Source organism: Canis aureus, chromosome 10 (genome assembly GCF_053574225.1).
Source record: "Canis aureus isolate CA01 chromosome 10, VMU_Caureus_v.1.0, whole genome shotgun sequence".
NCBI classification, from domain to species: Eukaryota; Metazoa; Chordata; class Mammalia; order Carnivora; family Canidae; genus Canis; species Canis aureus.
This window is the reverse complement of record NC_135620.1, coordinates 34,918,990-34,941,487: the sequence shown is the minus strand read 5'-3', so window position 1 is coordinate 34,941,487 and position 22,498 is coordinate 34,918,990. Positions and strand designations below refer to the sequence as shown.

The 22,498-nt window shown below is 36.5% G+C and overlaps 1 long non-coding RNA gene across 2 annotated transcripts in view; it reads left to right on the top strand.

Moving 5' to 3' along the window:
• Positions 1 to 22,498, top strand: part of LOC144321645 (uncharacterized) — a 123,429-nt gene that overhangs the window by 87,596 nt on the left and 13,335 nt on the right. The window contains exon 2 of one of the 2 annotated variants that reach the window (XR_013387238.1): positions 21,881 to 21,950. The exons of the other annotated variant lie outside the window; for it this stretch is intronic. This is a non-coding gene — a long non-coding RNA (uncharacterized LOC144321645). The remainder of the gene's footprint in view (positions 1 to 21,880; positions 21,951 to 22,498) is intronic. 2 annotated transcript variants of the gene reach the window in all.

Below are 22,498 nucleotides of genomic sequence, written 5' to 3'. Positions count from 1 at the left end.
TTTATCATTTATGAAACGTAATTATTCCCTATGGTTTATAAAGCATGAAATTTCTCTCTGTAGTCACCCTCATTTTTTATTCTTGTTACAAAATAAATCTGGTCTCATTAAGAAAGCTTGTATATAAAGCAATATTTTGTGCCAGTGCAATGTAAAACAAATGCAAACATTTAAGAAAAGCTGTTATGTCGAGCCTTTCAAAATTTCCCAGTTAATGGCTTATGACATTTTAGTTTAAAGTAGAGACATTTTGGGGCGCCTTGGTGGCTCAGTTGGTTAAGCTTTCGCTTTCAGCTCAGGTTATGATCTCAGGGCCCTGGGATCCAGCCCTGCACTGGGAGCCTGCCTCTGCCTCTCCCTCTGCCCACCCCTGCCCCACCTGCTCATGCTCTCTCTCTCTCTCTCAAATAAATAAAGAAACTCTTTTAAAAAATGGAGACATTTTTTATGCCAAAGTGCTAATTTTCAAAACAGAATCACAGAACTGTTATTAGGCTTCTTATAGATTATGTTAACTCTGTCATTACTGCTTTATGTGATCTGGTCTGAGACATTCCTTACCCAAAATGTTAAAAAAGAGGGTCTTTATTTTTTAATCATTGGGTCTTGAGGATATTTCTCCTATCATTAAAAAAAAAAAAAAAAGAAGTGTGAGAGATCTAACCACTTGCTAACCTTGTCAGTTAGCCTTGTATGTTAATTACACATCTTAATTTGCGGAATTAGCTGTCAAGAATTTTTCAGTAGTGGGTCTAACATGGGGGTCTGGGGTGACAGTGAGGTCATCATAAAATGAAAGAGAAAGAACAGTGAGAAATAGGGAAAAATCTCTTCTGGATAACCTTTTTGTATCTCCCTAGCTCTCTTAACAGCATTCCCTCCCTGCTCCTGACCTTCTTGTCCATTTCCAAATACATGTTTCCCCAAGCCTAATCTACTGAAAAGTAAAATTATAAAAATAGCTCTTCTGTTATTTATTTGTCCCATTACTTTTTAGATCCAAACTACTTTATTATATGCTTCCTTTTCTGACTGCCTCAAGTGTGAATTGGATTTTTCTATTTAGAATGCCTAAGAAATCTAAGAATGAGTGTTAAACTATGGAGAATAAGAGACTGATTTTCCTTCTCAGTTGGATTGTGTTCACAGAAAATGAAAGAGAACCTCTTATTTATCATTACAAAACAAAGCAAAGCAAAACAAAAAGAAATGTAGTGGCTAATTAAATGGGAACATTGTTGGACTCAGATGACAGGTTTGAAAAGAAAGCCACAGTCGCAGAAACAGAGTGATGTGATGCACTTCACACATTCCACACTTAGAACGCTTCCTGGTATGAGACATAGTACTTTCAGCAAAAGTAGACTCAGCAAGACTCTGCATGGTGTGAGTAATGCCACTCCTTAATCTGCTGCTGGCATTGTGGCTAAAAGAAGAAAGGCCTTCCACCTTCTCTCTGGCACTGATGGAAAGTTTGCAGCATTCCCAACTGCTGGCAGAGAGTTCAAGCACGAGGGCAGAGTCTCTAACCCGAGACTTCACTTCCCACATTGCGGAATAATAGCAAGCAGCCAACAGCCTCAAATTATGCTTAAGATTTTTAGGAAGTACCTATTTCATGGTATCGGATTCTTTGAATTTGTGTTTAAGTGTGTAGAGCTGCTGTTCCTATAAATCTTTTTGTTCAGCTGATGAACTGTTTAACAAGGAAGATGTCATAGCAAAACTAAAGAATGTTGATCTTATCCATACACAATGGAGTTATAGATCTGCTAAAGCTGTGAAACTTTACCCTGCCTGTTTATAGTCATTAAATTCAAATGTAATTTTGTAACTGGGTTGGGTCTGTTTTACTAAGTAAAGCCATCTAGTTTGTTACCAACTTGAGCAACTTATACATGTGTATGCCATGTATATCGCCCTATCATCTATCTATCTATCTATCTATCTATCTATCTATCTATCTATCTATCTATCTATCTATTATCTATCTACCTATCTATCTGAAATGTCTCTCCCTAAGGAGCACAGATCCTTTAAATAGTACTCTGATTGGAATCTAATTAATATTTATAATCACAGCTAAACACTTCCCTGAGAGATTTAGTAGACAATACTAAAAGTAGGTCACCAGCATCTAAGTCTGCTTTATCCCCTCTTCACAATCCCTGTCAAATCTCTCTGTCTTCATTATTTGTAATAGAGTCCTTTATTTGATTTTACTTGCTTTCCTTGCTTTTCTGAATTCCTAATGAAAGGTGCAGAGCAGGGCCCAGAAAAGTCCATCAAATCTCTTTGGAGAAGCTAACCTTGGTTGGTTCTTCTGTAGCCGTTCCAGTCTGGCCTATAGAATGGAGTGACAGGATATTTCAGTGGTGTGCTGATAAACATTTACAACTAGTTCTCTGAAAATATAAAAATAACTGATTTGTAGCTTTTGACAGTCTTAATGGTGTAAATATTCTCACTATGACAGATTTCAAGCTTCCAGTATGAGTTGGTAAAGGATGGGCACTGGCACAGTGCTCTAATAGTATTTACACCATACAGATACATTAGACATGGGTAGCCTCAAGAGCATAGATTGTAGTAAAATGTAGTCAAATAATTAGGAAGGGATGCATTTTGATTATTTATTACCTTCGTTTTAGCATAAGTTGCCTAATTTAAAGCTTATACAGTGTAATTTTTGAAATCATGGATGTGTCTAGCAATCAAGTTGCAAAATACCTAAAAATTTAACAATTTGCTCCTGAAAACTTATATGGGATACTTCTATTGCATGTCTGGTTCATAAAATATTGCAAGATGATCATTAATTATAGTTAAGAAAGGAAATAAAAGGGGCACCTGGGTGGCTCAGTTGGTTAGGCATCTGCCTTTGGCTCAGGTCAGGAGCCCAGGGTCCTGGGATGGAGCCCTACATAAGGTTCTCTGCTCAGCGGAGAGCCTGCTTCTCCCTCTGCCTGCTGCTCCCCCTGCTTGTGCTCTCTCGCTCTCACTCTCAGACTCTCCGACAAATAAATAAATATATATTTTTTTAAAGCAAAGAAATAAAAACTTCAAAGTCAGAAAAAGCAGTGTAGTTTAAGGTCAAAAGGTTGAGCAAAGTGATACTTGGGAAAATGGGTCCCAAAGTCAGAAGCAGGAAAATTAGGGAACTCATAAAACTGTGTCTGGTCCTTTCCTGGGGGCTGCCATAGCAAGATACCACAAATCTAAAGTGTGACTTAAAACAAGAGAAATGAAAAAAACAAACAACAACAACAACAACAACAACAACAAAAAACAGAAATGCAGTTCTGGAGATGAGAAGTCCAATATCAAGATGTTGACAGGGCCATGTTTTCTCTAAAGCCTTAGGGAAGGATCCAGCCTCACCCCTTGTGGCTTTTGCTTCCCAAGTATTCCTTTGTTTGTGGCAGCATAGTTCCAACCTCTGCCTGCATCCTCACAAGGCTGTCTTCCCTCTGTGTCTGAGCCCCAATTTTTCTCTCCTCCTAAGGGCACAGGTCATATTGGGTTAAGGGCCCTCCCTACTCCAATATATCTTAACTTAGCAATTAAAACTACAAGAGCCCCAGTCCCAAGTGAAGTCACCTTCTAAGGTAGCATAGAGTTAGGATTTCAACATATCTTTTTGGATGGAGACACAATTCAACTCATAATGTTGTGGTGTTTGGTCGTGGAGGTTCACCTCAGACATGAGGTTGTGAATAAAAAGAAAGAACTGGCACATTCTTTTTAGTTGCTATCCTTTTTATATTTGGCAGTGCTATAGAGGCAGCCCTGAAGGCGTAAAGCCACAGGGAAGAAATAGACAACAGACTGTCTCAATCAGGCAATATGCATTAAAACTGACAGTCTAATTTACTCTTTTATTATTAATCACCTGTAAGTTAGATATTAATAGCTGTTAGGTTTTTTTTTTAAGTATGGTTTTATAGGCTGGAAAACTTTGATCACAGAAACAGCCTTATCCTGCAATCCAGTGGCATAGTCATGGACATAAATCATATAATCGACCTTTGATATCTTTCACCAAATATCTTGATGGTTTCTAAAATTGAATTTGAGGTAGGCTCTAATAATATTATAGTATAAAAAACTAAGATAAACATGAAAAACCCAAAGAAATATGCTATTTCTATGTCTTGGTTTAAAGGCAATCTTATGAATTTGCTTTGAACATGTCTTGACAGATCTTATTTGAAGCATTGATTTTTTAACAGCATGGAAGCCAAACATATTGAACTAGAACCCCAGTGAGGGTAGAGAAAAGCAATGTTGAAGACTCACAGAGAAGACTGTATCTAAGAAGGATAGCGAGAACTATGAGTTTCCACAAGGGTTTTGAGATATATATATATATGTGTATATATACACATATATATATATATCTCACATGCTGTAGAATTCCCACCTTTGGGATCAATTCCCGTTTCTGGTGATGTTTTATGAATAGCTCATTTCCTGTCCATATTTTAGGCTTCTGGCTTCTCCTTATTCTTGGTGTTACAGGTATAGAAGGAAAGGTCACACTGGCTTTCAGAAGTCTTGGGAGGGAGAAAATGAGGGATGAAAGTTTTTACGTGTTTTTTTAACTTTAAAAAAAGATCACAAAGATTCTATATAAAGGCACACATGACTTCGCATTATTTGGGCATTAAAACTCAAAAACTTCCCATGTTAGAATTGCAAACCTTAGTCTTACAGCTTAAGAGGATTACTGGACAGTTGAAAGTTAGCCTTCTTAAGCTATTAACTAGTGTTGCTGCATTGGAGAGAATGAAAGAGTGAGACCGAGGATGTGATTTTCTTTCAGAAGTAGGTGGGATTCAATGAGAGTACTTTTGTGACCATAATGAGACAGATTGAGTATGTGCATCTTATATAAAAGATAAATACTATAATGATGTCCTCAAAATATTAAGGCAGATAGTTACTGGTTATTATAACCATTTGAGGAATCAGCAAGAACCTTTAGAAACAGAAAAATACTTTAAATCAAAATAGCACCAATCACAATGATAAAATAAAGTGAGAGAAACTCTGAAAATACTGGCTATAAGAGAAGCTGTGATGTATTAAACGTTATGATGGACTCTTTACATGGTTTATGTCATTGGATCTTCCAGACACAAATGCTACCAATCCTACTTTCATAAGATTAATTTGAAGCTCCAAGGGGTGAAGCTGCTTCCCCAATTCTACACTGGCATCAGTGTCAAGCGGGGAAGGTGAGATTTGCCAGTTGTAGTTATATACATCATTATAATACACACACACACACACATATGGTTTTATATGTATACATATATATGGTTATATTTTATCCCCAAAGTTTTGTTGTTTTCATACCTACAAATGGGCTGCTAGGGCTTTCACTGCAGAACATATATTTTTGGTAAGCCCACACTGAGTTACTGCTTCTAACATTATTGGGAAATTCAATTACAAGTGAGGGAGTGATAAAAACTAAAATAGAGATAAAAAAAAAAAGAAAAGAAATGCATTCGTGATTCACTTATATTCAATCATTAAGGGACATTAGGATTTCTAGATGGCTAGTCTCATTCTCTGCTTTTTATTTCATATTATCACTCCCTTCCAGCATGGGGACAATATTTGAGACTGAATCTGGCCCTTGGTGGACCCCAGATCTGAAAAGAAGTAGAAATTAATTATTTAGTTCACAAGGTGATGGTCCTAAAAAACACTGGCAATGGAGGAGCAAAGCAATCATGAAAGGGTGCTATATGAAAGCTTGTGCAATAATCAGGGTTGGGTAGAAGGGTTTATGACCTTTTGGTCAGTGAGACTGCTCCTTGCCAGTGCCAAGGGCATGGCAATTTCATAAGGGAAAAAAGCCTAAGTTGTCCTGCCATTCCAGAAGATAAAAGGCAGCTAAGCTGAGAATGCCATTGCTCAACCTCTTCTCTCTTTTTGTGATTTTCCTGTACCCAACCACGTGTAAGAGCTGATTTTGAGGTAGCTGACCAGCAGTTCCATGATAAACTTTGGCTGTGGTAGTTCAAATATTCAATGTGTATTTTAGAACATTGCTAAGTTGACTTAAATTCCATCACGTTCTATCAAAAACTCTTCATATTTGTCTTGAGATTGTGAGTCAATGATGGCTCCGAGGGGTCGGTTGAAGAGATGTAGTCATAGGTGTCTGAGATGCTATAGCATCCCCAAACAGGTGTGGTCACTCTGCTACAACAGGAACCAATCATTTGATAGCTGTGTAGAAATTTGGAGCAGAAACACTTCTTACTTTCATTCTCACTTTCTCAGTCCATTTTGGTTTTGTGCTAGAGATGATTTACAGGGTAGTGGGATCCTGAAAAGGTGAGTCTTGATTGCTTGTATGCGGGTTGTTACAACTCCTTTGCAAGAAAATCTCCTTGCAAACAAAGTGTTCACTAACTTACCTCAAATTTCAAAACACCTGATGTGACTATATCTGGGGTGAGTTAAAAAAACTGTTGGTATACCTGTGAATTGGTAAAATTCTAGAGGGCCAGTGATGATGTTTTAAAATCAGGCATACCATTAGACTCAGCAATTCATTCTCTAGGAATTTATCTCTAAAAAGGTCATCAGCAATAGACAGAGAGATTTATTTATAATTATGTCCATTACCAAATCCAGAGAGAAAACAACCGAGCTAGCAAAAGTTGCTACATAAAAGTCTGGCAATGAGGAACTAGTTAAATAAATTATGTAGGACCACAGCTTGGACAACTCTACAATCAAAAAAAAGGAGGTGATAGCAGAATACTCAAAATGGAGAGGATAATATTACCAATGTATTGTTAACTGAAAAAAAAAAACTAAAAAAATGCAGGTTTCAGCAACATATATATATGTGTGTATACACCTATGTGTAAATACATGGCATACATATACATGTATAGAGATCTATAAACCAGTTATAAAATATATATGTTTATTTATCAAATAATGAAGCTGTACTGTGGAATGAGATTGTGAGGGGTTTTAATTTAATGTCTATGTTTTTCTATTAATTTAAATTAATTATAAAAAGAACTTAGAATATCACTTTTAAAGTTTCTTTTTAATGCTTTCTATTTTATTCTTAACTGTTTATGCAAACCTTTTATAACAAGTAGGGTCTTTCTAACCCTAAGAAATTAAGTAGAATATTTTTGAAGTGAATCCCAGATGTTTTAAGAAGTAAAAATGTCATTTATTGAGTATGTCTATATCTTAATTATAGGGACTCTTCTAGGGAACCTTTGTGAATACTAAATATTAAAATCCTAACTCTATACAGTGTCTATAATATTATCATTCTCTGGCTACTTTGTGGCAGATTTGCATTATACCTCCCCCATAAAAAAGTATGTGGCACAGTATAATTTTGGAATAACTCCTTTAAGTAGAGAGCAAAGACAAACTTTAGAGACTGGGCAGAGTTATTGCCTGACACAATGTGGAAAAACAATCAAAGCAACTACATGTGACTTTTATGAAATGAGTTCTCTGTATTTTTCATATATGACCTAGCAAAATTATATTCTCCACAGCATTACTGCTGAACTTAAAAACAAACAAACAAACAAACAACCAGAAAACCCTTTACCATTCAATTTCAAATATATTAACTAGAAAAGAATTCAATACATGAATGTTCAGGAACACTTTAGCTTGATTTGTGTTGTGCCATATTGGCTTGAAGATAACTGGGTAGCAGGTATTGAGATAAAGACAGTATTATGGGAAAGAGTCAAGGCCAACGCTAGAGTGTGGGGACTTGGTTGGAAGAGCCCTGTGTCGGGAGAGATAGATGAGTCTCTGGGTATGTGTATCTGGGCATGTGGGAGGGAGACAAGGTTGAGAGGTGATGGGTCATTAAGTATAACTGCGGGTACTACATAATTTTTCCCTGTGGCCGCCCCTGAATGCACATGTCTTCCACATTAAAGGTTTGCCAAAAATCTCTTGATGACTAAAATCTCTACGTCCCAGTCTGTATGAAGGATTTCTTAACCCACAAGAAAATTGCATTAAGTCCTAACTCAGTGAACTTGTAACCCTTGTTAATACCCATTTCTTAATCATTAGAAGAGCACCTTAAATTGGATTATTTTCAGTCCTTGTGTAAGAACTGTAGTAACATATAAAAGGCCACAGAGTTAATTCATTTCTTCAATATGCTATCAACGCCAGACAGATTCTTCAGGCATTTGGGTCAGGGATTCAGTAAAAGAATGGTTTAGTTGATATATAACCTGGCATTACATCATTCCGAATTGTGTATGAATAGGGATTATAAAAAAAGGTTTGTTAGTTTGCTGGAATGTAGCCTCCGTTTTATAGAACTTAAGTTTCCTGGTGTAATGCAATATCTTTGCTTTGTATTATAGCAGCATTCCTAATTATGTAAGCGTACTTTGTTTAAAACAGTGTATAAAGGCCAAACCATATTTGACTAAGAAGGCTGACATTGCACATTATTTAAAAAGGCATTTAAATATAGCTATAGAAATAAGAAAAAGACGCAGGAAAGGATTACAGAAAGTCGTATTTCACTCTTTTATTCCATTTCCCTATGTCTGACATCAAGGCTCTTCCCTTCTTTACTCTTTCGCTCTCCAGCTAAGCTTTCCATTGAGTTTCCCATGAACATTTGTTTCCAGTTTCATCCAGAATTATATTTTAGTTTCTTCTGCTTCTATTTCAATGACAAAGAAAAAAGATATGGAAATTTCAGGCTGTAAATATTAATTTTAAGAATCCTCTCCCTGTTCCCTTTTGCCATAGCTCTTCCAATTTTTTCTCCCTCATTTTTGTCCCATTTCTCCTTCTTGACCTATCTTTGCTGCTGTCTTCTCTCTCCGTCCCCTTTTTCCTCCCTCCATTCTCTCTCTCTCTCCCTCTTTTTTCTAGAAATGAGTGATGTCCTTGTGCTGACTAAAGTAGATTTAATGTTGTTTCCTTTTAATAATGTTAGGTAGCACTCACTGAGTACTTAGTCTGCGTGTCATCAGGTTCACAACTCTAGGAGGTGCTAAAGTTGTGCTCGTATTACAATTTGTGGCTTAGCTAACTTTTGCAATTTTCCCATGACCACACAGTGAGGAGTTGTGTTTTATCTGAAGATAAACACTCTTCTGTCTAACTCCAGAGTCCATATGCTTAATCATTATCGAATGTTTTCTCCACTTTTAATCAAAGTCCCTGTGATCAGGTCCTTTCCTTCTCCTTGGTTGTAGCTCTTTGCAGATCTGCCCTAAACCAGAGAGCCGTGTATCCTTGTCACACAGCATCACTTTCTCCCTCTTTTACCTATTCAGAGTCCTGTTCTTATGTTCATTGAAGCTTATAGAACAAATCCATTAAATCCAGTAGGGGATGTCAGATTCTTATTTTATAGTAAGGAAAATAGAGGTTCTTGGTTGGCAGAAGAAAGCTCAGCCAGTCCTAGGATTTGTTTCTCAGAAAATAGATCCTGTGCTCTCTGTGTTTTGCTATCTTGCATCATCTGTAAGTGGATATGGGCGACCTTCCTCTAGTCTTCTTTAAGATCCTACAAGGAGCAGATACACCACTTCTATACGGATCAGGCAAAAATGCACACCTCTGCCTTTGATCTCTAATTTATAACTTCATGTAAGACTGAACAATAACCAAAAATTCTAACAACCACCATCTTGTTTTATCCCCACAATGTGACAATTTTACCAGGAGTTTATGTGTCCTTTTAGTAGCTTAGGAAACATAAGTACCTAAAGATGGTGAGTAACTTAATGAAAATAATAATTTAACATCTTAAGTACCTTCCCTATGCTCTGAACAGAACTCGAGGTTTGCTTATCTCTAATACAATTCTTTTTATTACCTCATGCTACATAAAATCATCATGTCTAAAATTAAATTAGACAGTTTCCTCAAACTAGCTGTTTTCTGTACTTCTTCATTTAAATGAGTAGCACCACAACTTTTAAGGTTAACCTCTCTCACTAGTTAGAATTTTAGGCATATTTACTATGCCTCTATCTTTTTCACTCCTATGTTCAGTTAATCATCAAGCCCTACTGATTTTTTTCAATAAAAATATTTTCTATTTTGGTGACATGGCTATATTGTTCAGGTTCATCATTCCATGGTTACATTATCCCAATCAAATTTAAACTGATTTTCCTTCCTTATGTTTCCTTCCTCATCTGCCTTGCATGATGCTTTTTCTAAGTAGTTTTTCTAAAAATGTTTTTCATCATCTTGAGAACCTGTAATGGCTCCATTGCCTCTAGTCTCAATTCTGAATTATTCATTCTAACTGCACACTATGACCTCCATAGCATGAAAAATGTCTTTCTTATTCAACATAATGTCCTGTACCATCATAAAGCAAATTTCTTATTCCAGTTAGAATAACTTCCACAGTTTCACATATATATACACACTCGCACACTGCCAGTTTCAACCACTCTGCCTTTGCTGATAATGTCCTTCTGGCCTAGAATTCCCTACTTTTTTCTTATATCTGAGTCTATTCTTCAATATCTCGAACCATCTCTCTTGCCTTTCAATTCACCTTCCCTTTCTACTTTTCTTCATCAAACATTGCTATTTCTATGTTGAATATTGTGCTAGGACAAAAACAAAAGACACATGTAAAAAAACACATAATCCTTGTGCTTAAGGAACTCATAGTCAATGCATCCAGAATGCCTGCAATGTAACCTCATACAAATGTTGCCCTGTGGTTGCTTCATTCTGTGAATTCACACTCTACTAACAATTGTCATGATTTTAATGATAATCAGGAAAACAAATCAGTAGTACACCCATTGTGCAAAACAAAGCATCTGGCTTTGAAATTCTAAAAGAAATCTTATATGATTCCTGATCAAGAGACTTATGATTTATTTGGGAAAGCAGTTATATATTAATAAATTTTGAAATTCAAACATGTATACAATAATTGACTAAATGTGACACAAATAAAAAGTGATCAAGGGAGGAAATTATGGGCTTGAAAGTTCAGGAAAGACTTTACAGACTAAATGGGACTTTAGTTTTTTGTTTTGTTTTGAAAAAAAAAAGTACAACTACCATAATGGCTAGATGGGAGCAAGATGTTTCATAACATTTGATTCTATATTGTCTTCCAGTGCATTCTAATTCCTTTATGGCTGTGAGTTCTGACTCACCAACTTCCTGGTAGGCTTCTCCAGGATGGTGTGTGTATCATATGTTTGTTTATATCTCCTAAGGTGTACAGAATGACTTGGGCAATAAAAGGTTGAAAGTAGATTGTGTATAAGCATTACACTAAACAGGCAATAATATTGTGAAATTAAGTTTATCACCATCAAGTTACGCATTCTTTTTGTAACTCACCCAAGTTGTATAATTTCGAGGAACACCGATGCGTAATGAGTAAAATAACCTATCAAGTATCTTTTGGTAATGTTAGAAGAATCCTCAGTATGACCTAAGATCAAAACACTCACATCTTCCCATTTTCCATTAAGATTCTTTGGAGATGTCTGTGAAAGATTATTATTTGCTTTTTAAATACATCTATCAGCTTTCAAAAGCATTCACTGATTTTTTTTTTTTTTTGCCTCCTCATATATACAGGCAGATCTAGTAGAGGCTGGCAACGATAGCTCTATTCTTAGTTACACTGTTTGCCTTCATTAAATATTTCTTAGGCAAAGATGTTCTCAAAACGTTATTCTGTGAGCAATGCTCATGAACACAGTAAAAAAAAAAAAAAAAAAAAAAAAGGAGAAAGGTCCAAATTGGGAAGAATTGAATAAAATTTCAGAGTAACTGTGTTTTATCCTATGCTCTCTTGTTCATTAACTGTGGGTTTGTTACAAATTGTTTAACGTTTCTGATTACAATTTTTATTATTCCTAAAAAGAAGTTAATAATACCTAGGATTTATAGGATTGTTTGGAGAGTTAAATTGATTTTACTTAATGATCTTGTTTAAGAAAGGTAACTTTTATTTCATATCAGAATGTTTTTTCTCCATGAAAGTAAAGTGGTTAACACATAAAATCCCCCACTGTGCCCCCCTCTGAAATTAGGAATTCTGTGGTAATTGATTTTTAAAAAGATGACAAACACAGTCTCACCAGTTTTTCCACAATATAAAGGATGAGAAGACCTTCTAGGTTCTCTCTGAACAAGGTTTGGGAAGTGGCTTGCCAAGGATGTGATTCATTTGATTTGGTCTTATTTCTGTATGCTTAGAAGCACACAGAATGAGTGAAACTTCTTTAAATGGGCAAGGCACACAGTGTGAGGCCCACAGAGCTGATAACATGATATAAGGTAGCAGAGCAAATACTGAGGACTGAAGATTGTTGCCAGAGCATTCTCAGAAACTGTGGCATGGACTCTGTTGTCATAATAATCTAGCCACTGTTTGTGTTTTGTTTGATTTCTGTAACAGAAACCACCATCTACTATGCTATGTGTTTCTGTGTGCGTGTGCATACGTGCATGTAAGACGGAAAGAAATGACAGCGCATTAAGCATCATATTTCTGCCATTTGTGACACAGCATCAGACAGATTCTGTCTCATTTCACTGCCATAGGATTGGGAAGTGGAACAAAGGGAGATTAAACCTGAAGGTTTTCTACTATCACGCTCTAGTTCATACCTTGCTTTCTTTCAGGTCATATAGAGTGTTTGAGAGGTGAAATAGAGGATATGAAAAGAAAAAAACAACTTGTATTTAGAGTCAGTCATCCTTGCTCTTTTATACTGATAGTAATTTCATGTATTATTCATATTTTTACTTAAAAACTACTGAGTGCTGATCTAAAGAGGAGTATGTAGAAAAGTTGGCATATATATATATTTGCAAAGGAAAAGTTTGTTAGTTCCTAAAGAAATACAAAACATGGAGATGTATGTAAAATCAGTTTCCAGGGGCACCTGGTCAGTTAAGCATTCGACTCTTGCTTGATTTCAGCTGAGGTCATGATTTCAGGGTCGTGAGACTGAGCCACACATTGGGCCCTGCGCTCAGCGTGGAGCCTACTTAAAATCCTCTCTCTCCTTCTCCCTCTGCCACTCCAGCTCATACTCTCTCCCTCTCTCTCAATAAAAAAAAAATAGATACATATAAATACATGCATACATAAATATATACAGACATAAAATTAATGTTCAATTTGCAGCTACTCAGAAAAGTCTTGCTTCAGAAAATAAGACTGGTTTTGCGTCAAAGAATATCATCCTGTCTATTTAGGGCTAGAAAAGAGTGTCCCAGTAGATATTTATTAAATCTTCAATGTGGCTGAACTAGCTTGCAAAAAAGTATTGATTAAATAAAACATGTCTTGATTTCTATACACATGGGCATACATGTAATTTTTAAAGACTTGGAATTTAGTGATATTTCTGCCGTGAACCTCTTCCTTACATAATTACTACTACCTTATCATAACTTACTAGGTGCCAGACATTTATATACCTTATCCCAATTGTTCTTCAAATGGTTGTTATAATCCCATTTAACAAATGAGAACAGCACATCCCAGAGAGATAAAGTAACTTGCACAGGGTCACTTAGAATCCACCCACTTCTGTTTGAATCCAAACCCATCTCAAATATGACACCAAAATCCTGGTTAATGGGTAGGTCACATGGCTTAAAGGGTAAGGCTGATATATGTATTTGTTTGCATATATTTTTCTGCTTACATACATGTAGTGCCTTGGGCCACAATTTATTCCAGTCTTTGTTACTCCACAGGATACAAAACAAACTAAAAACACAAAAATTGTGGGGTGTGTGTGTGTGTGTGTGTGTGAACAGGGGAGGGAGAGAAACAGAAACTGTCCTCAAAATTATCCTCTGCTAATCCTTTTGATAGAAATGAAGAAAAAATAAAGAAGTTTTAAAAAGTGATGTTTTTAAACAAAAAAGTTTGAGGTAAATGCAGTTTAAAGCCTAAGTCTGTGAAAGGTAGTTGGAATTTGTGACATTAAGAATCTATCATGTAGTCCTCACAGGAACAGGAAAAACAATTCAACAAACTCTTCCAGAGAGTTGCTTTTTCAATAAGCAACATTTGTGCATTTTATGATAGAAATTATATGATATAATGGTATTCATGAATTTGAGGATTTGTAAAAGCCACAGAATATATCCCTCCCAGCTGACAAGAGTCTATTAAAACGTTTCCCAAAATATGCTATGCGTACACTAGCTCACAATGTTATTGGGCATTACGTGAAAAGAAGAGTTTAGTAGTTTAATCAATTTGGGGAAAATTTTGCCAAAAATAGATTTCTTTACTGCAGAGCCACTCAGAGCCTTTTATATGGTCACATAAAATTTAGATTTCCAAGGAGGATATAGTTTATAGCTTTTCCTAAACTTATATAGCCATGGGCTCCCTTTTTTTTAGACACCTTTTTTTTAAGATTTTATTTTATTTTATTTATTTATTTTTAAAGAGTTTATTTATTTATTCATGAAATACACACGGAGAGAGAGGCAGAGACATAGGCAGAGGGAGAAGCAGGCTCCTTGCAAGGAGCCTGATGTAGGACTTGATCCTGGATTCTGGGATCATGCTCTGAGCCGAAGGCAGACGCTCAACCACTGAGCCACTCAGGTGCCCCAAGATTTTATTTACTTATTCATGAAAGACAGAGAAAGAGAGGCAGAGACACAGGCAGAGGGAGAAGCAGGCTCCCTGAAGGGAGCCCGATGTAGGACATGATCCCTGGACTCCAGAATCACCACCTGAGCCAAAGGCAGATGCTCAACCCCTGAGCCACCCAGGTGCCCTTCTTAGAAACCTTTGTAAGACTATTGTTCTACATAAAACACTTTGTGAAATACTTTGCAACAGTTGAAGTAAAAATGTATAACACTCATATGTAATCAATTAGAGGGTGCAATGGATCTTTTCTGTGTACTTGTAAGACTGTTAATATGACTGAAGAATAGGAAATATTTTATAAAACATTACAAATCATTAGTATATTGTCATTACACACAGCTTGTGAAGAGTTTCTTTTTTTTTTTTTTTAAGATTTTATTTATTTATTCATGATAGTCACAGAGAGAGAGAGAGAGGCAGAGACACAGGCAGAGGGAGAAGCAGGCTCCATGCACCGGGAGCCCGACGTGGGATTCGATCCCGGGTCTCCAGGATCGCGCCCTGGGCCAAAGGCAGGCGCCAAACCGCTGCGCCACCCAGGGATCCCTTGTGAAGAGTTTCTGTGCATGCAGTCTGAGTAAGTAAATTAGAGACACATTTTAAGGAAATTTAATAAATCTTCTTTTTTGTAATAAATCTTTTGTTTCTCATTTCTCTATCTGATTTTACAAGTGTTTTGAAGCTTAGAATATGTGGGCAACAAAATGTACAAATTTGTCTGTCACACACTCATAGGGACCCCCTTCTCTAATTAAACAAGATAAAATACTGTCTCACTCACTTTCAATCCTTTATATTAGCAGAAGGGATTTTCTCAGGGGTGCCTCTGCCTCATACTAGTCCCTCCTTTCAAGTGTCAGCATGCTAGAAAATCTAGAATTAAGATAAAGGAGCAACCTGTTTTGACAAGCTTATTTAAATGGGAATGCTCCCTGAAGGAGTATGACTTTAGCAGTTCAGTATGATTTCATTTATCCTAATGACCTCCCACCTCCACTCACTTATGCAAGGGAGCTAGCAGGCCTGAGGATCTGATAATTCTGGTCAGTTAGATAGCTAGAACTAAGCGTGGAAGAGGACAGGAAGAGGAACTGCAGGCAGAGGCAGAGTGAGGCAGGCAACTGAAGACCTCTCTTCTACTTAAACGCTGACTTAGGACCAAAAGAGTGCTAGTATTCAGATGGTGGGTTCTTTGGCTACAGTGTGCACAAAGAATGAAATAGCATTGTTTACAAAAGGGTAAAAGGGTGTCCAGTTGGGGGTGTAAGTCATTTTCCTCTGATGAACTTGAAAAAGCAAGATCAAAGCATCCTCAGACAATAACTACTATTGCCAGAAGACAGGTAATAGATAAAAAACAGTCACTGGACCAGGAGAGAAATGTCTTGTCTGGTTTAGACATTTCTATAATGAGAAATGGTTCAAAAGGAAACATTTAATAAATTCCTAAAGGGCAGTGAGGGTAGAATTGAGTGGGAGGCCATGAGGCACAAATCTAGGAGTTTGGGTGAATTTATCTAACAGCCTCAGTAGAACGAAAGTTGAGTGAAGAACAAGGATGGTTAATTTGATGTTTTGCCAGTTTAGTGGGATTAAATTTCAAAAAATAAGTAAGTGGTTGGGAGTAGGAGATCCCTGGGTGGCTCAGCGGTTTAGCGCCTGCCTTTGGCCTGGGGCGCGATCTTGGAGTCCCGGGATCAAGTCCCGCGTCAGGCTCCCGGCATGGATCCTGCTTCTCCCTCTGCCTGTGTTTCTGCCTCTCTCTCTCTCTCTCTCTCTAAAGAATGAATAAATCTTTAAAAAAAATAAAAATAAAGTGTTTAAAAAAAAAAGAGGTTGGGAGTACTGGCAAAAGGAAGGTTAAGAGGATCAGCTACAGGTCCTAGTTTAGAAAGAAGGGACTGAAAACAGATCAAGTTCCTGAACCACAGAATCAGAGATTTTCAGATCTTCCAGAAGAGAAACTGAAAGCCTAGAAAGTCACTTCTCAAAGAGACAATTGGAGGCAGGCAAAAAATGTCTCTGTCTATGTTTCTGCCTCCATTCTATGTTGCCTCTCATAGAAGATTCTTAATACTCTTTGAATCCCTGGTGACACAAAGCTGAGGATTCTAAGAGAGCACTCAACCAAAAAATGAAAGAACGAACGAAAGAAAGAAGTATATGATGTAATATATACATCAAATGTGTATATATAGATACATTCATACCAAAAATAGAATCCTAAAATTTCATCAGATTCATAGGCTCTCCAGCTTATTGGTGACTCTTATTTGCTCCAAGAAACAGGTCCTAACAGCTGACTCAGTCATGGAAAGTGTGCAATAGAGCATGGGACTCAAGCCTTGACTCTTTGGACAGAAGACCTCAAAGGAGTGCCTCTGAAAGCAGGAGAGTGGTGGAGAGACTGAATAGAGGAGATGGCCTGTGAGAACAATCCCATGAAATGCAGATAAACTCTTGTGCTCAATCCTAAACCAGGGGTGGATTTGAAGCTAAACGACATATCAAATACTTTGAGAACTGAACTTACAGGTAGACCACAGCCCAGGTCCCAGACTGACCTCTGGGTGATGGTGACATGGGAAAAATGTAGATGGTATGATAAAGGCTTTGGGTGGTGAACTGATATTGGAACTGTAGTCCACAGAATGTGAGTCAAAATATGCCAAAAATGGAGCTGGCCTACAAAAACAACAGCAGAAACAACTACAACAAATCAACATTCTCTTTTGGATTTAAGCAGATAGCATAGGTTGAAAGTAAAAGGATAGAAAAAGACGCATTTCAAACACCAATGAAAAAAATACTAATGTGTTGTATCAGACAAAAAAGGCTTCAGAGCAAGGAAAACCGCCAAGAATAAAGAGGAGTATGATGTAATGATAAAACAGTCAATTCACCAAGAAGACCTAACAGTTCTAAATGTGTATGGTCTTAATAAAACTTACAGATACATGAAGCAAAAACTGATAGAACTGAAACAAGAAATAGACAAATCTACAATTACATAAGGCTGTGAAGATCTCAATACTTCTCTCAGTGTTTGATGAAAAAAGTTAACAGTAAATCAGCCAGTATAAAGAACTCAACAACACAATCATCCAGTTGGATCTACTTGATATTCGTAGGATGTTTTATCCAACATTAGAATATACATTCTTTTTTGAGTGTCCATGAAACATTCATCAAGGTAGACCAAAGCCCATGTCATAAAACAAACCTTAACAAATGTTAAAGAATTGAATCCACACAAGGTATATTCTCTGACGACAATATGATTAAACTGAAATCAATAACAGAAAACCTGGAAAATCCCCAAATAAAAGCATTCTTATAAATAATTCATGAAATCAAAGGTGAAGGCTTCAGGGAAATTAGAAAAGGTTTTGACCTGAGCTAAAATATAAATATAATAGATGAAAATGTATAGAATGAAGCTATATTAGGTGCTCTGAAGGAAACCCATAGCATTAAATGCTTTTATTAAAAAAGAAGAAAAGTCTTTAATGAACAATTTAAATTTTTATCTTAAAAAACTAGAAAATGAAGAGCAATAATCATCCAAAGAATTGTAAAGAAATAAACAATCAGGGATCCCTGGGTAGCTCAGCGGAGGGATCCCTGGGTGGCTCAGCAGTTTAGTGCCTGCCTTTGGCCCAGGGCGCGATCCTGGAGTCTCAGGATCAAGTCCCACTTCGGGCTCCCTGCATGGAGCCTGCTTCTCCCTCTGCCTGTGTCTCTGCCTCTCTCTCCCCCCACCATGTCTATCATGAATAAATAAATAAAATCTTAAAAAAAAAAAAGAAATAAACAATCAAGGTAAGGTCAAAAATAAATAGAAAACAAAAAAGAGAGAGAGAGAGAGAGAAAATCAATGAAATCAAAATCTGTTTCTCATAAAGGATTATGAGAGGTTGTTAAACCTCTATGTGAAATGACCTCATAACCTCATAAAGGTTGTTAAACCTCTATCTGAAATGGAGACAAAATTATCACTATCAAGAATAAAAGAGGGATGTTATTAAGACATTAAAATAGTGATAAGGAAATACCAAGAACATACACTTAATGATGTAAATGAAGTGGATCAATTAATTCCTTGAAAGCCAGAAAATACTAAATTCACCAACGAAGTAGATAACATGAATAAACCTATGTCTATGAGAGAAATTGAATTTATAGTATAACATTTTCCCAAAAGGAAATCTCCAGTCCCAGATGGTTAGTGATGAATTCTACCAAACTTTCAAAGAAGGAATAGCACCAATTCTATACCAATATTTTCCAGGAAATTAAGAGAAAGTACTTCTAAGCTTATCTTACAAAGGCAAAATTACCCCAATGCCAAAAAACAGTACAGGAAAAGAGAACTAGATACCAATTTCCCTCATGAACATAGCCACAAAAATCCTTAACACAGTATTAGCAATTCAAATTTAGCAAATATAAAAAGAATAGTAGGTAACAACCAAGTGAGTCTCATCCTGGGATGTAAGACTAATTCGACATTTGAAAAACATTTTATGTAATTAATCATATTAACAGACTAAAAAAGTAAACCACATGTTTATAACTATTCATCATGCAAAAACAGTATTTGATAGAATTTAAAATGTATTCATTAAAAGAAAAACCAGGAAACTAGGGAAAGAAACAAACTTTTATTTATTTATTTATTAAAAGATTTTATTTATGAGAGACATGAGAGTCACACACAGAGAGAGAAGGCAGAGACATAGGCAGAAGGAGAAGCAGGCTCCATGCAGGGAGCCCGATGTGGGACTTGATCCCGGGACTCTGGGATCATGCCCTGAGCTGGAAGGCAGATGCTTAACCACTGAGCCACCCAGGCATCCCAAGAAGGGAACTTTAAAAAAAAAGACATTTACTTACCTATTTTACTGAAAGAGAGAGAGAGAGAGAGAGAGCAGGAGAGGGGCAGAGGGGGAAGGAGAGAGCAAATCCGAAGCCGACTCTTCCTGAGCACAGGGCTGGATGTGGGACTCAGTCTCACGACCCCAAGATCATGACCTGATATGAAATCAAGAGTTGGACACTCAACTGAATGAGCCACCCAGGTGCCCCAGAAGAGAACTTCTTTAAGGTGATAAAGGGCATCTACATAACACCCTTAGCTAACATCATATTTTCATGATGAAAGGCCAAATTACTTAGATTTTGAACAAGGCAAGATGTCTACCCTTTCCCTGGATGTTTAGCTTTGTGCCAGAAGTCTTAGCCAGGGCATTAGGGAAAGAAAAGAGAGAGAGAGAGAAGGTGTAGAAAGAAATAATGGAAAGAAAGAAAGAAAGAAAGAAAGAAAGAAAGAAAGAAAGAAAGAAAAGAAAGAAAAGAAAAAAGAAAAGAAAAGAAAAGAAAAGAAAAAGAAAGACAAGAAAAGAAAAGAAAAGACACATAGGAAGGGAAAATTAAAATAGTTCCTCTTTTCATATGGGCTACATAGAAAATACCAAAGAATACAGAATAAAACTCCTGGAACTAATAAGCGTATTTAAGAAGTCTTACTACACAGTGTTAACATTTAAAAAAATCATTTTTCTTTATACTATCAATGAATAATTGACAATTACAATTAAGATATCTTTTGTGGAGGCTCCAAATAGGAAAATACTCAAGGATAAATCTAACAAAATGGGCAGGATCTGTCTGTCCAAAACTACAAAATATTGATTTTAAAAAAGAAGGAAAAAAGAATACCCAAGTAAATGGAAAGACATGCAGGGCTCATGAGTTAGAATTTCAACATAGTTAAGATACCAATTCTTCCCAGACTGATTTATAGTTTTGATATAATATGAATCAAAATACCAACATGATTTTTTTGACATTTAGATAAACTGAATCTAAGCTGTACACTTTTATAATTTTTGTTCAGGGAGAAACCAGCCATCATCTAGGTTGTAAGGCTACCTTGAGTTTACCATGTGTGGCCAGGGAGTGATGTTGACCAGCCCTGAGAAATTATAGCTGTCCTAGCCTAGGCTTGGACATGTCATCTTGCATATTTTAGTCCAAAAGACCCTACAAACACCCCAAGCGTATGTCCCAAATTGAGCCATCCCAGTCATCTCTAGCTATTCAAACCACCCAGGTAAAACCTCAGATATCATGGAGCTCAAGTAGTCTTTTACTTATGTGACAGAAGAAGCAGAAGTTCTTTCTTTCAATTTTATAAACAAACATTTGTTGAGTAATAGTTATATGCCAGGTACTATGTTAAGTGTTTTCTATCGTTATTTCCATTAATCCATAAACCCTATGTAGTAATCACTATTATCACCATGCTATCATTTTATAGATGAGGAAACTGAGATATAGATAAGACTATACGTTTTCCTCAAAATTGCCACTTATTTGGTAGATTGTGAACTACTTTTGCCAAACACTATTCCAAATTCTCTTCCTAATGGAAGGTTATATATTCTGCTCTAGTAAACTCAGGAGTGGCCATTAGTAACGTGGGTAATACTCAGAGGAAGAAGCTTCAAGAGGGTATGGTTTGACATGTCTCTTTGTCTCAGTGAGGGCAATATTCCAACTACAGGCTACTTTACTAACTTGATTCCCATAACGATGACATCAATTCATCCAAGATGAGTCTTGTCATGTGAATGTAACCACTGCAATTTTCCAGATCACCCTGAACCCAGCCTGTCCTCACTGATATTTTCACACAGCTACTAACTAGCAGAATTGGAACTCCACTTATTTATTGGTTTACTTTCTTTTCAGAATCTCAAATAGCATGCTAGAAGAACTTTAATTTAGAAAACAGTAGGCTATACACAATAAACTTCTTTGAGAAGATATACCTCAAATGTCCTAGTACAATCATTATTTCAATCTCTTTATAAAAAGAAGCTTCAGGTTATACACTAGGTGAAATTACAAATGTTTCTTGTTCTTTCAAGGGAGTTTTTTCCTCCATTATATGATATAGGAAGATGGTTAAAGTTTCTAAAGCAAATGATTAGGCTGTGAGATCTTGTAAAAAAAAAACACATGAAATAATAATAAATACAAAATAATAAAAAATAAATGTACTTTTGGGTAAGGTGGAAGAGATTTAAAATTTAAACTATCATAAAATTCATATTCTTTCAGTCAGAAAATCTATTGTTGTGTTTGTTGTTTTAACTCAACTGAGGTGTAAAAGAAGTTTATATTTATGCTTTCCAGAAGCTCATGTTAAGAAGGCTATGTGCAGGCAGGAGAGAAAAGTATAAGATGATTAATCAGAGGAATACAGGTAAGTGACGTATCTATTACCAATATGCCGTGGGAACATTGAGGAGGGGATATCAAACACTGATGAGATCAAGAAAAGCTTCGTCTGACATGAATAGTTTCTCAGACATTAGGAGAAGGGCATTATGAGCAAGGATCATAGCATATGCAGATCTCTGGAAGCGAGAAAAGTCTGGGATTTTCTGGGAAAAGGTATTTCAGAATTGTTGAGGCCCAAGTGTCTGTCAGGGAGTGGTAGGAGATGAGCCACAAACCACAGCTAGTAAAGCAGCGCTAAAGGAATTGCCATATGAATCAAAGCTAACTCACCATTTTCCTGGCTCTCTGAATCATCCCAGTGTTACAGTTTCCTTATTCTGTGTAATAAACAGCCTTTGTCTATGAGAAGGAAATGCACTTCACTCAGTCTATTATGACTGGCTTTTTCTGGAGGATGAAAGAGGGTTTATAGTATCGATACAAAGTAAAAACTGCTTACTTTACATTTCTCTTAAAAATAAATAAGCACAAGGGTGCCTGGGTGGCTTAGCTGGTTGAGTGTGGGACTTT